At 37.5% G+C, this 17802-nt stretch overlaps 1 protein-coding gene across 6 annotated transcripts in view; it reads right to left on the minus strand.

Annotated features, from left to right (window-relative positions):
- st18 (ST18 C2H2C-type zinc finger transcription factor) overlaps nt 1-12823 on the minus strand; it is a 40345-nt gene extending 27522 nt beyond the window's left edge. For 4 of the 6 annotated variants that reach the window (XM_030752585.1, XM_030752583.1, XM_030752581.1 and 1 more), the window contains exon 1: nt 4880-4979. The gene's annotated coding sequence lies outside the window, so the exon portion shown is untranslated. Of the gene's footprint in view, nt 1-674; nt 803-4879; nt 4980-12759 lie in introns of those variants that run through there. The other 2 variants (XM_030752584.1, XM_030752580.1) reach the window with 2 other exon arrangements.
- Nucleotides 12824-17802: the final 4979 nt, after the last annotated feature.

A 17802-nucleotide genomic window follows, 5' to 3' on the forward strand; every position in this document is an offset into this window, starting at 1 on the left:
GAAGAGCACGATAAGCTAATGCACTTAAAATTTGTATTACAGCAGCCACTACTGACGCTCCCTGCTACTATTGTGAAGATCAAAATAAGGAGTCGGAGGAAAGGTAAACGATATTTGCACAGCGTTCAAATGTGCGTGTTTGCACTGAAACGTCCATTCACTTTGCGTTAGCTAAGCAACCGATACAAACTGAGCCTTAACAAGACCCTCTTATTTCTGTTAATCATATCAGTGCATTTTAAGTAAATCTCTGGACGGCAACAACAATAAGATATCTCACCATTAACAGGCACAGAGGAAAAAAAAATAAACCATTATATATATTTGTGTGTGTGTGTGTGTGTGTGTGTGTGTAACAAGCAAGTCGTAGCTCCGATATAAACTAACATAAAGTTCAAGCAGCCTACAAGGCAAAAAAGTGGAAATTGGAAAGAGAAGCAAAAAAGTTTGAGCAGCGATTCAGAAGTTAAGAACGGTGGAGTAAAATGTGGTGATCTTACTCTGAGCCACATAAAACAGCATCACTGTTATTGACCCGGCCATGAATCTACTTATCTGAGCCTGAGGCTTACACAGCACAGCGCATCCTCACACAGCCACAATCACTTGTCTTCTGTATCTAAATGCACTCGTGTTAACATGTCCGACAGGGCAGAATAGCGAGCTCGACTTACCATGCCCCCTTTAGCCTTTGTTTTGCATCTCCCAGGGACATCGGGGAGGTAGACCGAGCAGAAGGATATCGAGGTGGGGTACAGGGTAGTCCAGAGTCTCGCTGCTGAGGAGAGTGTGTTTGGGTTGGGGTGTGTGTGTGTGTGTTTGCGTGCGTGTGTGTGTGCAGGGACACTGTGATATTCACCCGAAACGCTAAGCTTCCCCCCCTCTTTTTTTTTTTTTTTTTTTGTAGCCTTTGTGTCATTCACTTAACAACCAATCTCATTAGCTGCTGGGCTACAATGGTCTGAATTATTTTCTGTATAAATACACCACATGGTGATCTTCAAGGTAAGACCTCTGAAGGTCTTTTTAACCAAAGATAGATACCCCATTAAAAAAATAATTAAATAAATATTTAAAAAAACAAAACAATGAATATTGGAAATAAACTGGAAGAATTAAATGCAAGAGTCATTTAGAGTGGTTATAGTGTAACAAAAGTGAATGATGATACTTTGGGTACATACAGCATGCATTAGAATTTGTGCTCCAACTTAAAGAAGAAAAAAAAAAAACAAGAGGACAACAGAGATTAATTATATGGCAATAGGTGATTAAAAAAAAGATGTCTCAAAAGTGGGTACAGGTTTAGTCATTTTAACACTTCACTTGCTGCTGTGTTGGTGCCGAACCATGAATGCATGTAAAATGTAACTATTGTAAGTACTTGAAGTCATGACAGCTGTCTATAAGCATCAGGGACATGTCTATTGGCCAACTTGACCCTTGTTAGAAAACAAAACAAATACAAAAAGAGAATACTGCAGCCTGGGACTGCCGAGCCGGGTCACTGGAGATTTTCCAGACAAACGCCGCACAGGGGAGGGGAGGGGAGGGGAGGAAGAATAAAAAGGACAGGCTCAGAATCTCATTTTAACAGACCGCACACAATCTGGGCTCCCACAGAACTATCTCTGCCTGACCGCTTTCTATTTATCCCTTATCAGTGTTTACCAACCGCTAGTTTTCTTTCATTCACACTGTGAGGCAGTTCTCTTACTATCAGTCAACAGCTGACACCGTGGAACAGCCTCAAAGGCAAGAGGAAGGGATCAAAACTAAACCAAAGCTGTTTAAACAATACAACAGAGGAAATAAATTCATAAATCCTAATTCTTCCCAACCCACAAGGGTATAAGCAGATCCTTTATAGTTAGGCCAACAAACAAAACCACAGCCAATGAGGTACATTACAATCAAGGTAAATTCTGCAATATATTTAGAAAAAAAAAGAAAGGCGTAAGAAAAGAAATCCCATGTAATAATAATTGGGAACATTTCATAGTCTTGCCCTGTCAGGCAAATATACGTATTCACTTAAACCCTTTTTCTGTTTTGTTTTATTGTCTTTTCAGGAAAATCTCACCTGATTTGACATTTACATTTTTAGATCATTTTATGGTATGCTACCCACAAGCTAAAAAATATGAGTGACATTATAAGCAGCTCTAAAAATGTTACTGAGATTTGGAATAAATGCCCAATTACAGAGTGTTTGATCTGGAACAGCACACTTTTAAAGCACCAACCAATAAAAATACAGTTCAAGTCTGTTTTAATTTATACAATATGAATTACCTTTATCTGTAATTATATACAACTCATTATATATTATACTATTTACTTTATTACGGGTTCAATTTGAATCAATCCAATATAATTTCTATAAATTTAAGTGACATATTTCCACTGTTACAAATTCCTGAAAAACTGTGGATTACACATTTATAAAAGAGCTGATTTAAACAATATTATTAGACTGCAGGTAAATACTATTCAGAATATGAAAGTTACCATGTTGACAGAAAAAAAATATTTTGAAAGGTATTGTTCAAAGTGTTCCTTTACATTTTTTTTTCCAGTAGGACACACAAACATCACTGTTTTTCTGGAATACTGTTCAAAAGTTAAGTAATTAATTACATTTATCCTTTCACCAGCTGCTCAACAGCAGATGGATCATTTCTGAGACCTTGTTGAATTAAATCCACATAATTCATTTTCCTGGATTAACTAACTGAAAGTTTGAGTAGGGGAAAAACAGGTAACACAGTGGGCATTCGTCTGACATGCATTTTATCCTTCATAATGTGAGGACCCGACGGCAATTCACTCATAATTAAGATATGCTATTAGTTTGTAAAAGGAGGCCAGAACTTAAATACCTTTAATTTTTGTTATGAAAATACATGAAAATATGTACAAACCAAATTTGCCATCACGGCCGTTTAAAGTCTATTTCAACTATGTCACTGAGTTTGTGAATCCAGTTTTGTTGAGCAGCAGGTACCATGGACAGTTCCTGGAGGCAAACAGAGGTTACGTTAATGTGTTGTGTAGCAACTAACTTCCCTGTGCTTTGAAGAGGAGGGTGTGGAGCAGAGAGGAATAATGCCTCTTACTTATCACTACTGTAGCACGCAGCCCTAACACAGACTGTGAGCTTTTCTAATTAAAACAAAGTGTGGAGGAGCAACTTTGTAACTTAACTTTCCTTATATGTTTTAATCTCTGCATAACTCGGCAAACTTTTCAAAGGATTATTCAGATGTGTCACTGTTACACAATACTGTATCATCTGATGTCTTCTGTGGCTCTTTTTCATGTTTATTAAGAGATGAGAGCTGACTGTCATAAGATGATGGCAAAACTTATGATCAAATGGAGACAAACAGGCACAATGACAAGTGGCATTTAATATATTTTACCACTGAGTCATATCAGTGGGAATTCTTCTAATATAAAAAATGATTGAAAGGATAATTTCTCTAAAAAAATTTTAAAAAATAAAAGAAATATGATTGGGAGATATAACAGATTATTATTATTTTTTTGCATTTTTATAAATTATATAGAACTACTACTACTACAGTATGTGGGCTCTTTCCTTTATATTCTTTTGCTGAAAATAAAAAAGAGAAACAACATTCAAGTTTTAATAACTCATACTCAAAGCTAGTCTTAACTCTCATTTAAAAAAAAAAATTCTCCTTTCAAAAAAAAAAAAAAAACAGGGATCAACTTAAAGATGGGTCAGACAAGTAGATTCTGAGCCATTAGTGTGCTGCAACTTACTAGTAAATGATGAACTTTTCTAACCAGCATCTTTCCTCCTAAATCAATAGTTGCTCTGGAGACTGTTGAGTGCTCTGACCCCTAACAATTTGGTCAAAGCTAAGTTTTGCCCACGTCTAGTACTAAAGTTCACTTGTGGACTATGTTACTGTTTCTCTACATTCGGCATTAGCATACAGTTTTATAACTTTGCCACAGTTACGTTGCAAATGATAACATAAATTCAAAACAGACTGTAGCGCTTTGGCCCCGGTGAATTTGTTTAAATTTGAGACTTGCCCTCAGACAATAACACAAATGCTGATTTGTAGATTATTTTTCTGTCAAACTATATTCTGTATGAACATATCGTTTTCATACTTGGAATGTAAATTACAGAAAGCCAGGACAGGATGCAATAAAATACTTGACTGACTGCTCAAACACGTTATTGGAACACAGAGTCAATGTTTAAGTGCATTAGGCTCAGTGGTCTTGTATGTACAGCTGTCACTGTCAAAGCCACAGGCAACCTGACAATGCTTTGTCTTTACACACAATACAAACATGTGTTATTCCTAAGACAAGCTTATACTCCACACAAATGCTGTGAACTTAATCTAGGTAGACAGTATCGCATGTTATCTGGATGATCAAAAATAGGTCATGCCTCTCAAAAAGCAGTTTGAGCCATTTAATCTCCTCTCAAACTGTCTGAAACCTGGACAGAAGCTGCGCTCGCTTTCCAGCAAAGATTTTAAGAACGCTGATTTGTATCGGGAAAGCACTGTTCATGTTCATCTGTGCAACATTTTCTACAACAAATACTCCCTGACACAGTTAAAAACAACTGCCACCACAGTTCTTTTTCACATAATCATGTAAAATCTGGAGGAGGCGAGTTCAGCAGTTGAGTAAAAATCTAAGTGTAAATCTAAATAAGTTTCTAACACTTGTACGTTTCAGCTGCTGCTTTGGATTGCACAGGACAGCATCTAACAGCATGAGCTAAAAGCCTTGTCGTTCACATATGCGATACAGCATATCAGTGATGACAAATGCTGACCAAACTGACAGTATATTAAATAAAAAGAACTTTGACACCAACCTAGTGCTGTGATCCAAAAAGTTTGATTTTCTCCCAGTCTCTTGATAGCTGAGCTGGTGCTGTGGCTTTGAAAGGTAGTCCCCAGGAATATGACATACTGTGCCTTTGACAGCCTCGAGATAAGCACCTGCGTTCGGGTCCCTTTTTACGTCACACCTCCCCATTCACAGCCCTTCAACATGATGCACATTTGCACATCAACAGCCACCAACCCCCCTCCTCGCTCTACTCCCACATCCGCAAAACACACAAACAGGCACACAAGAAGGCAGATGCGCGCACTGGGCTCTACTCATGCGCGCGTACTCTCACACAGACACATGCACAGGCACCACAGATTTGTGTGCGCTTATTGAGGATGCAGCCTACATGCAGGCAAACACACATGTGGACACATATACACTCAGGGTGCACTCACAGATGATGTATTCCTTTTTTGAAACTCCTTCATCCAGCCTTATTCATATATTGATCCTCATTTTATGTGTTTAGAAAAAAAAACTTTCACTTGGTTTGTCATAAGACCAGGGCATATGCCCTCCCAAGCTCCTCATACATCACTCATCATGCAAATGAGAGGGAATGTCACTCCTCAGCAGCAGATGGCCAGGGATGATAACAATGGCTGAACAGACCAGTTTCAATGTCTGCGACTTTATCGCTACGGCAACAACAAAAATAGATGATATGAAATCCTTGTCTGTTAATTTGATTCTCCTCCTTTTTAGTGTTTGCGCCTGTCAGTCTGTTTCATTTCTCCTGGACCATTTGAATGTAAAAGCTTTGTCTGAGGTTTTCTGTCATTAGAAGTCTGCCTATCAGTAAAAGGCAGAGACCTGGAAATGATTTTTGGTGACTACGGAAAGCTGCTGCCTAGTAGTTATTCAAGTAATTAGGTGTAATTCCTCCCTGTAGGCCATGTTAGCCTCCTGAGTTAGCTCATGCGTTCGACAGGCCTGGATAGAGACAGGGAAGAATAAAGGAAGAAAGGGGCCCCGAGAAATCACAAATGCAGCTTTTCAACCCCCCACCCCCCACCCCCGAGCCAAAGTGATGTCACCCTGCATCCTGCTGACTCCTGTTCATACAAGCCCCCATAGCAGAGAGTAAACAGTGGAAGCGTTTAGCAAACAGGGCCAGATTACAATGACAAAGGCAACCACACTTCTGGGTGGAGCCTGGGGCGAGGGGGGCAAAAGAGGGGGCTGGGTTGGTGAGTCTCAGGATTTAAAATAAGTGATACCCATGAGGCCCCCCCACACACACCCCCCTCAAGATCCAAGCCTAGCCCTTCCCCAGCTGATGGTAGGGGCCACCCAAACACGCTTATCTGTCGGTGATGTACCCCCGGTCCCCAGGGACTGACGTGTGAACACAATATGTAATAATAATGAATTTTCAGTTCTTTTTTTCTGTGATTTGTGCATTTGGTTATGCAAGGCTGGGGACTTGAGGATGGAGAATATCATTACTTAAGGTTTGGCAGTTGATCATCACCTTGTTTAATGCCTCATTTGAAAGTCTAATTTCTAACTGTCTTCAAGAGCCAATTCATGGTACACTGTGAAAGAGACATACAAAGAGAGCAGACATGCTCTGTTTTACCCTCTTTTCACAATTTGTACCTGATAATCATACAAATATATGAAAGTAAAGGATCATCTATCTAAGCATCTTATCAAATGGCATGTTCTTTCGTTCCTGATTAGACAATCTCGCCGTGAGGACACAGCAAGCTTGTTCTGGGGATGATTATTTCATGTCCACGACCAGACATCAGCTTTGTTTGAAGAAAACACAAAAAGAATCAACTCGTGTTAAGCAGTCCTGGCAAATTGTGAGAACATATTGAAGACTGCACAACAACACCATTTACAAAATGTAACATTTTCTTTTGGCCATAACATCTGTTCACATCTCAAAAAGAGAGAACTCATTCAGAGCCAACATGCAACATAAACTAGTGTTTTGTCAAGCTATTTCATCAACTGAAAATGTGGGCATAACTAGAGAGAGCTGATGGAGAAATGAAAGAGGAGTGGGTTGGACAAAATTACATGTCAAACAAGGGTTCACATTTAAAAAGTCCTGCTCATATTTGTAGAAAGTGTTTGATTGCATTTAGAAAGGTATTACAATGGGTCACATCTGTGTCTAAAAGCTTTTTGCATTCTGCTGCAAATTATGTAAGCAAAGTGAAGTGTCACAGCACCCTGTTGTTTTGAGCACTATACCTTCCTCCTGTGAAACCTACACAAATATGTTTAACTGAATTCTTCTAATGTACTGCGGGATCAAAATGTCAGCGGTATAACTTCAACAAACCCCCTCACTCAGTACCCCGCCCTGTAATTTCAACAAAGCAACACGACTAATTTTTCGTGGCAGCCCATACAGCCAAACAACAATGCACATTCACTGTCCCATTGAATGTGATAGACATGTAAGAATCTATACTGAACTGTGGTTAATTTCGGCTGTAATGCTTCAAGCTTGGTCTAAAATGACACAAATGGTATTTCTTGGTGGTACTGAACCCTCATTGTGCAACCACTTGATGCCGCTTGTTCATCGCACAAAGTCACATAAAAGGACTGAATTAAATTTTAAATAAATTATTTGCATATGCAAATATGAGGAAACAAACATAAGTACACGTTGTTGATATGGCTCCAGGATGTAGAACTATCTTTATGTTAATGTCAACAGACAGGGAATATTCTTTTGAAAATACAGTGCATTTTTCATGGGGATCATTATCTACACTGCATGTCAGTGTGTCTCAGTTAAAAGAAATGATTAGATTACTTCCCAGCAATCCCCTTTTGGGCAATTTATGTGTGACCGTGGGCAACCTTACAATATGTTTATTCAGTGTCCTTTGAAGACACTTCAATAACATTTGAAATGTTTTGTGAACAAATGTAGGTTGTTTTTTTTTTTTTTATCTCTTCCTTGAACTGATGCCTTTGGAACTACGGTAGGGCTGTGGTTATATTTGAGTTTGAAAAAGTTGTTCCAAACTCGATAAATCCCCCCTCTTGCGGGATGTAAAATAGAAGTTATCATAAACTAATAAAAATGACTCGCTAGCCAAATTTGTTTTTGTTTTCTTTTAAATATGAAACAGGTGACCTACCTTTGACTTTTGAGGCGATAAAGGTTATAGATGAGGTTTTATGTCACCCGCAGATGTTCAATAGTTACATTTTCATCCATACATCTTCAAAGTCACCATTTGTTGTCTACATTTAATATTAGCGTATCTGATTGTGATTAATTGACCAAAGAGCCAGCTACACTAAATGTGACAGGGTCCGAACGCTAAGTTCTAGTGTAGAAAAACTACAGACTGGATCGTGAAAATCCTGAAAATATGTTGCTTAATAAGACTGCATTTCAATTAAATTAAATTCAAATAGATTCTATTCAATTTATTATTTTTTTTTAATATAGCACAGTTCACAACATTGGTCTGCTCAAGGTGCTTTACGATTGTAAGGTTAAGACCCAACAATCTTAAAGTGACAACCCCAAAAATTCATAATTCTCTATATAACTATATATCTAAATTATTACCAGTTTCAATGAAAAGCCTCATTAATCAGCGATCACTGTCAGTTTGCTTTCTCTTTTTTTTTCTCAAACTGGCCCAAGTTTTACAAAATGGGAAAGGTAATCGAGTTTAAACTCTTGTGTTGTAAACATACTCACATCTATATAATGCAGCCATAGAAACAACATGATGGTTATTACAAAAACCATTTAACCACGGTTAAAAAACATACTTTCATCTATAACTGCAGGTGAAGTATCGGTGGCAGCGGTCACAACTGGTTCTTATATTTAACACCCTAAAAGAGCATCTGATTACTTATGTTTGACAAATCGATGCTTGATTGGTCAGTCGATGTCTTTTTTTCACAGGCTGTGGACTCACTTTGTTGTGTCATTGAGAGGTTAGCTCCAGATATGGGTGCCCATCTTTTTTACTCAGGCAGGCAGACAATGAAGCAGACACGCCTATAAATGGCAAGATAGGAGCTTGGATGTTCAGCCAAAAACGAGCATCTACACAATGGTAACAGGTGTGTATAATGCATGCTTTGATAACGACCTTGGTGGCTGTAATAGTATGTCTAGACACAACTAACAAGAGGCATTTGTGTCTGGTCTCAGAAGTCCTGGGGGTGCTCAGTAGCAAGGTCCTAAGAATAAGATATTCATTAGTGATTGTTAGTCATTAAAACTAAAAGAAAAATGTGTCAGATGCTTGTAGTCTATTAAAAAATGTTGTTTTTCCATGACACTGGAAGAATGAGGTATGAGAAAAGTTTAGTTTATCACTCAACAAAATATTTGTAGGGCTGTTTGCATAAAAAGCTAAAATCATCTTGAGTATTCAGAGATATGCACTTGAATAAATAGAAAAAAACTCCATTAATGTGGATGGCTTGCAATTTTTGATTGCGCCAGATACAGGAAGCTTGCTGACATGAACTAAAATGCAAATGCCCTTTGAGCAAAACAAAGAAATTGATTATGAAGTAAGTTTCTACAGCACAAGTAGCTGGCTTTGAGTGATTAATGGGGGTGGGTCATTGATTTCCTTTTGTTTAGATCTTGGTTAACTTTCTGGAGACACAATTATAATTTGTTTCCAAACAATAAATCCAATCTAGCTTGAGCAAATTAAATTTCCCTATGGCCTCTTCTGCGTCATTTTACATCTGAAATGGATTGTTATCAAAAGGCATTGCATGTAAATGTCTGCTGTTTCTGTTTATATTTGTTACATTTTTGATTAGATATTGTTTTTCTCAGTATATTGGAAGGTGAGCACTTCCTAAGATTAGAAAGAGCTGTTTACAGAGATCTGCGTGACTTGTCAGCTACACTGCCAGGGGTTAATCCTCCAGTTCTCCCTTCAATAGCTATTTGTCACACATATCAAGATTTCTGATAATAAATCTATCTACATTATATGAGAAATATTGTCTACCTGTTGTGTGAATCATGCTAAAATGTTTTCTTTTTCACTAAAGGAGCACACTTTGTCTATTTTTATATTAGCTTTGCTAAAGGTTGGTGAAATATGTTTGAGATATTGCAGCACAATTTACTTCCTACATATTTGCAAGTCAAATTGCAGTGTTACCGACTACTTTATTTAAAGGCTTTTGCCATTTTCTTCAGCTTTACAACTTTGAAAACTTCCACAGATCCAGACATTTATACTTCCTGATTTCTCGCATCATCTCTCCAAGATAGTGATAATACGATTTCTGTGTTTTTCGCTGTTGAGAAACAAACTGGATTATGAACAGATCACTACATAAACAGCTTTCTAAAAGGAGGCAGCTATTTTAAAAAAGGCTGAAGAAATGCAAAGAGGGATTTAAATTTTAATTTGAATTTATTCCAGCAAGTGAAAGGTTCTTTTGAGAGGGGATTTCAGCAAAGATGATGGTATTTAAAAGTGATAAACAAGCATCTAAACCTCCAGTGGAAAACAGTCATTCTGCTTCTTTCTAGTGTAGGGGAGGAATTGGGCTTGCTATGGTCACATCCAAAAAATAAGAATAAGTAATAGTAGTAATTAAAATGTAAATAAATGAGATCCACTGAGATATTTCAACTGATTTCTCTCATAAATTGTGCAATTAACATTTTGTCTTGACACACCTTGCGACTTCGGATGTAAAGCTATATGTCCTCAGGTGCAAATTCATGTTCTCTGTGTACTTGGCATATCATAGTTTTTACTGTATTGGATGCTTAAAAAATCTTTCACACTTATCACATGAAATTTAAATCCTGTGCCTCAACATGACAGAGGAACACCAGGCAAAGTTCAAATATAAATGCCTTACAAATTAGAATTTGCCTTTAATTAAGGATTGTGGCTGTGCAGTTTGAGGCAGTATCTGAAAAAAATCTAGTGATTTTTTTTTTTTCTTTTTTTGGTGAATGATTCACTCTGGGCAGTGACATATCACATTTGGGTGACAAAGAATGATTAACCAAGGCTGTCATCTATTATATATATAATATATGGATTATAATACTGTGACTGGATTTCAAGTGTTTCTATTCTCTACTGGATGACCACTAAAGTTAAGCAGAGAAACCTATGCCACACAAGAAAGACAAAGAGTTACATCATTTTGTTGAAGAGTTAATCCGATCACGGACAGTGTGTGTGCATTTGCTATCTTCGGAAAATGCCAGCAAAGGCGCTAAGTAAACCTATTTTACAAGACTCCCTCACAAGGATACAGTGCCAGTATCGGGATAAAATTTCACACAGCGGCATGGCTCAGTCACATAACCTAAGCAGGCTTAGGAAAATGGAACACTACAAAGTATTGCACTTTCTTCTTGTATGTCTGTTGCAGAATACAAAATGCTCAGATGTATGATGTGAGTTTGAGCATGAAAGCCAAAGAGAACTAATGGCTGAATAGCATGTAGATACTGTTGTTAATGCTCCGAGTTGTTTAAAATGGTAGATTATGGAAGTGTGCACCTGGCATTCTGCAGGCTAGCCTGGCAACACTCCTCCCTTATAATTATAATGAACACACTGTAATTCAGGGTTGAGGCTGAAATACGAATGATGTCCTCTGAGACAGCTTGTTTTAATGGTTATGCAGAAGAGTTCCTAGAAGTGCAGATGGCAGATGCAGTGCCTTTGAAGCTATTTACAGATTGTACACTACAAGGTATGGAAAGACCCATAGTGTGAGACCATATTGCTTTTTTGTGCTCCTCAATTACACATTATTCTGGCTCTAAAAACACTAATAAAGCTTAAGATGTGATTTTGAATATTTAGAGCAATACTAACACATTGTACTAGCATGTTAAATATCATGGCTGTAAAGCTTAGTAAGGACTGCATGGCCTGTGTGTTTCTTTCAAATTCTTAGTTTGACCACATAGGGGTGCATTTGCTCAAAACGTGGGTCCTCATGTAGCCCTTCATTACAGAGTCTTGGAAACCGAATATCTATTTTTTGGATAGATGAAACTTCATAATACTGCATCTAAACACTCAATATATGGGAGATAATATCCTACAAACAAGATAAGAGAAACCAATGCCTACATGAATACCTCCTCTAGGAATCCACCGTGGTGTCAATTTATATACTTTAACTGTAAAAATATTGTTCAGGTTTGTGCATTTAACACAAATAATGACTGCCTCTTTTCAACTAAAATGTTAGTACCTGTTTGCACTGAAAATATTCAACCAGTGTATTTTTTTTCATGTACCCCATACTTAATGTATCTCCCTCCCTGGCACAGTCCCAACCTTTTATAAAAAGAGTGTGGAGCCTTTGAATCAGTCCACTGCTGTGATACAAGAGCAGGTATTGAAACAACAAAAATGTTAACTCCAAGAAAAAGTTTTGCCGCATTAAAGTCACACAGGAGCCGCATTAGCATGTGAAAAGAATAAACAGGAGCATTCTCAGTTACACACTCCACCTGGCTGCTAACCAACGTCCTTGTCAGAAGTCCACCCACCACACTGGCTAACACTGAAAGACCTCCTGGGGACCGCAGTGACCATTCACTCGGTTCTCTCTTTTTCCCATGCACCTGTGACTGTTTTTGTGTTTGCTATTTTTTGCTTTGTCTTTTTCTGGCAACACTGTATCATCGGAGACACACTTTCCCTCAAAAGGAATTCTCTTGCCCAACAATGTGGTTTGTTTGTTCACCGGATATGGCAGGCCAGAGAGTCAAATGAAAAAAAAAAAAAACCAAAACAAGTCACCACAGTAATAATTAAAATTGCCACAAGAAAAACAAGTGGATAGACACATTAGTATGAATAGACTTGAAATAAGGAAATAGTGTACTTTTACCAACTGGTTTCTTGCCGAGTTGGGGGGCTTCACAGGTGCAGTTGGAAAGGCTCTCCTCCTTACTCTCCTCGGACGGCTCATCCGGCTTCTCCATGGTCCTGGACCTTAGAGAGCTGCTTTTCCATTTTCCAAAGGACTTTGCCACAATCGCTTTGTCCGCTCCTTTCATTGTTTTCTGTAAAACACATTTACAGCATGACTTCCCAGGTTTATCCCTCTTGTGAGCCATCTGCCCCCTTTTTTGGCTCTCAATAAACCTGGGCTCATCTTTTCCAAACCCAAAGTAAGAGAGAATTAGGGCATTGTGTGCATATGCATTCTCTTAAGCATTCCAGAAAATTTCCTGATTGCCCTGGCATCTTTTGTAGAGAGAGCGCTTGGACATTGTTTTTCTCCTGACATTTTGCAATCCTGTGTGGAGAGAGTCATACTGATTGAAACAGTATAAAACAATACTTTGCAAAGTACCCACACAGTAAACAGTAGATGGAAACTGAAAAAAAAAAACCAAACATGTTTTCATATTTAATCCAACTTAAAGGAAATAAAAATAGCACATTATGCCCTAATTGAGTACTGTACAGTCCACAAATACTATTACAAGGCCGATCAGGATTAGCAGTGGAACATACCTAGTTATCTATTTCTGAGTGCCAAGACTGCTAGCAGTGGGCAACTAAATTTCAAAAGCTGGCAAATCCAGTTGTCTCCTAAATACAGAAAGTACTTAAATCCAGAGCTAACAGAAGAAAAAGACGGATAAAGGGTGCTCTGCATATCACCGAAAAGCTTGTGCACTTTTCAGAATCACTGGCTAGGTTAAACAAATATGCTAAGTAGAGATCAAAACAATCCTTTGATCTGCAGCCTAGTTTCCAGAGGAATGGCTTGGCTGTTGTTGTAAATAACTTGTATAAATCTATATACCATTTGCCTTCAGGTAATATCAAAAGTGCCAGGGATTCACAGGCAAATACCTTGTGGTTAGGAAATAGATCAGATAAAAGCATATAAATATTTCAGCAACACTGCACTCTGTCATTTCCTGTATTACAGCAGAGCTTTTTTAACCCCATATGATCACGTTACTTATTTTGTTCTGTCACAGAGAAATGAATGAGAAATAACTGAATACAAAAATGACTTTCTACCCCTTTCTACTTGATAGTTTTGAAAAATGTTCCTACCTTCAGCATCCCATTCAGGTCAAACACAGTGTAAAACATTGTGCTAAACTTCATACAAAAGAGGCTTGAAGAATCAGAATGCAGAAGCTATGCAACTTGCTGACTAACTTTGCCCTGTGTTTTGATCGAGCACACAAAGAAAAACGCTGTCCATTCAAAACAGACAGCATAACTCTTTTCAGAGAGGGGGGACCGTGAACAAACGAGGCCATGTCCTGTGCTGCAGTCAGTTTCCCATCAGGCCTGCACAGTGTGCGGTGAGGGCCACAGGGACTGGGACCGGCTGACACCACACTCACAGCCAACAGAACAACTTTTGTGCACACTATTCTCCTTTGGAGATTTTTTTTTTTTTTCTGTCACCCAAAATTGGACAACTAGGCTTTTTGGATTTCAGCTTGCTCTACCTCATCCCCTTTAGTCATAAGACTGTTGACAAATTTAAAAAAGAAAAGTAATAAATATATATTTCTTTTTTGTGCATATATTTATTTTTTATTTTTTGTATATATATATATATATATATATATATATATATATATATATATATATATATATATATACATATTCAAGATAATGTTCTTTAAATAACACTATTGTTGTCATCATAAAAATAAAAGATATAACATAGCTAAAAATTCTATTAGATTTAGTAATTTGCAGTGGAATTTTTTTTTTACACAGATATTACAATACACTCATACTTAATTGAATGTTATCATAAGTTGGTGAACATATATTCTGATGCTATTTGACTTATTTAGACTTGCTATTCATGAGCAGACAAATGTCACCAGAGCTCTTTTCAGTAGGTCTTACCAGGTTAAATAAAACTTGAGAAAAATGGAACAAGGATTACAATAGTTTGAATTGCTGGTAGCATGAATAAAGCAACCAGGTAGGGGGCACTTAAACACCAAGTTATACTAGCCAGCACAGCAGGCAATGTTTACAGACTGAGATGCTTAGTTAGCTTCTGTATTGTCAAAAGTAGGTTTGGAAGGTAACAGACAACAAGTTAAAAGGATTCTTTAAATGGTTTGTGCTGAAATTGCTACACTTCTTCTGGTGGGGTGAGAATAGCATTAGGTCTACTCAAACATGAATAACCTTGGAGTTTTCTAAAATCTAACCTACCTATTCTGTTTACAAAAAAAAGGTGAAATGTGTCATAAAATATGAACAGAAACAGAATACAATTGTATGCCTATCACTGAAGCCCTCTATATCATTGGAAATAGTGTAAGTCTTTACACTATTTAACAATGTCAATGAAGTTGGAAACACATACTTACTGAGAATTTGATGCCATCTATCTGGTGGCAGGGATGGGGCCAACAAAACGCTAGAAAAGTTGGTAATGTTAAAATACAAGCAAACAAAAAACAAACAAACAAACAAAAAAACCCACCTGGGTGATCATCTCTTAACTAATTATGTTAATTAACAACATGACTGAGTATAAACAAAAAACATTTTTTCTGTTTTTCTGAGTTTTTTTTCTGTGCTACAGATGGTGAGGTATTTGAGCAAATAGTGCAATTTAAGAAGAATGTTTCTCGATATAAAATTGCAAAGAATTTGGGGGTTTTAGTATCTAAGGTACATCGTACCATCAAAAGATTTAGATGATCTGAAGAAATCTTTGCATCCAAGGGTCACTGATCTTTGGGCCCTGAGATAGGTGCTTTAAAAATGGACATTATTCTGTGGTGGAAATCAGTGCAAGAGCTCAAAAACACTCTGAAAACAGTGAACACGGTTAGTCTGCGCATCCACATACACAAGTTAGAAAGCAAGTCCAACATGCACAATAAATAAATAAAAATCATACGCATTACCTGGTGCCTTCACTCGCATATGTGAAGGCATGATTAATGCTAAATGACATACCCTGGCTTTGGAGCAACATTTGCTGCCATCCATATATCTTTTTCAGGGAAGGCCTTGCTAATTTCAGCCAAACGATGCCCATCTAACACTGCGCACACTTTACAAAACATGGCTCAGTGGTAATTAATTCAGGGTGCCAAACTAGCTCACCTGCGGTCAAGACCCGTCCCTCATTGAAAGACACATTATAAAATGAAAAATACAATGAAGGAAGGGCCGAACTGTTGAGCTGCTGAAATGTTGCAAGTACAGGAAAACATTTTGCTTTAAAGACTACAGCAGTTGGTCTCCTCATTTGCCAAACACAGTGATGTTAAAAGAAGAGATGATGCAACCCAGCAGTAAACATGCCCCTGTCCATACTTTTTTCAATGTGTTGTCTTTGTACTTTTGTTATGTGCTCTGTGATGTCTTTGTACTATTTTCAGTGAAATAAATGGCTTAAATTGTTTGTAAATCATTGCACTTTGTAGTTTTATCTACATTTTAAACAGCCTCCCAACTTTTAGAAATGGTATTGTACTTGCTGTAGCACCAGGGCACTTGGGACAAAACAATTTTGGTACTGTGCATTGTGTTTGTAATCATTTAAAGGACGGAGCATATTTGGAAACACTAAAATGTCACATTCAAAACATGTTTCTTGAAGAGTGCTTTAAATAAGGCATACGTCTTATGGATGTAAGTATTTTAGATTTGTTTTTTTATGTGCTTTGGGAGTATGAGTTAACAGTTCTTAGGAGATTTGCTGGTTTTACAAAGGTAAAATAGACACTTAACAGTGACTACCAAGAATCACTTTTATGAAAATTACACAGGCATTAATCTTTTAAAAGGAAATATTGCATAATTTCATCACTGCAACCTATTTTTACACCTGATGAGAGTTTTTAATCCTAAAAACTTCTCTTAGGTGTTTGGAGGATATCACGGGAGCTTTATCTACCTCCTCTAGAGTACTGGAAAAGCAATTTTGAGAGAGAACAGAATGTACCATATTCTTGACCCGTCTGCCTCAGATGCTTGCTGTATATGGAACTGAATACTGGACGTGAATTGTATCATTCTCTGTGTCAACTTGTTAGATGGCAGTTGCTGTAGTGGAGTGGTGAGAGCGGCACATATGCATTATAGGAGAAAATTGTGAAATGACAGATTCCGGGTGTGATACTGAGGGAATGACTAACTAATAGGAGGGGTGCTCCAGGCTGTTAGCTTTGAAAAGCAGTTTGCACATTACTTTATCTTGTCAATCAGATTCCTGGAATGGAAGAGGTGACTGATAACTTGAATTAATTATTTTCTTATTGCATGCATGTGTTAATTCATGTTAATTTATGTCCCTTACCGGCCCAAGCCAGAATATCCAGAGTAAAGCGCCACCTCTGGCACCCAGATCACCACACCACTCTCTTTGCATATATTTATATCAAATGAAAGACTTTTTTTTTTTTAATCCTGTTGGAACAAGGACTCACTGCCAAATTAGATTTTTAAATGTACTTTTAAGCTTTTCATGGTTTCTGCTTGCATTTTTTTTCATAACAACTGAACAACATGGTGCAGTATTTATGGCTATGATGGGATTTGAAAGTTACAGATTATTTTTTCTAAGCAAATCCTACACTTTAAAGCGTATCCCTTTTCTTAAAGAACAGGTAAATACTACAGTAGAGGTCAACACTGAGAAGGCCTACCGTCTACATTCTCTATTTCTGTAAGCAGTAAATTTAATTTATTTTTTTAAAATGCAGTTTCTCACAAAAAAAGGACGCTTTACATTAATAAATCTAGCTTCTTGACTGCATCTGATCAAAAACACGAGCAGCAGCAAATCTGTACAATGCACAGAGCATACTTTAAACAATTGCTTTTCATTAAACATCTTTAAACATTCTGACAAATTTAACTTCCCATGAACACAGAGGATAAGAGGAAAAACATTTCTCTGATGAGAACAGAA

This window comes from Archocentrus centrarchus, chromosome 17, assembly GCF_007364275.1.
Source record: "Archocentrus centrarchus isolate MPI-CPG fArcCen1 chromosome 17, fArcCen1, whole genome shotgun sequence".
NCBI classification, from domain to species: Eukaryota; Metazoa; Chordata; class Actinopteri; order Cichliformes; family Cichlidae; genus Archocentrus; species Archocentrus centrarchus.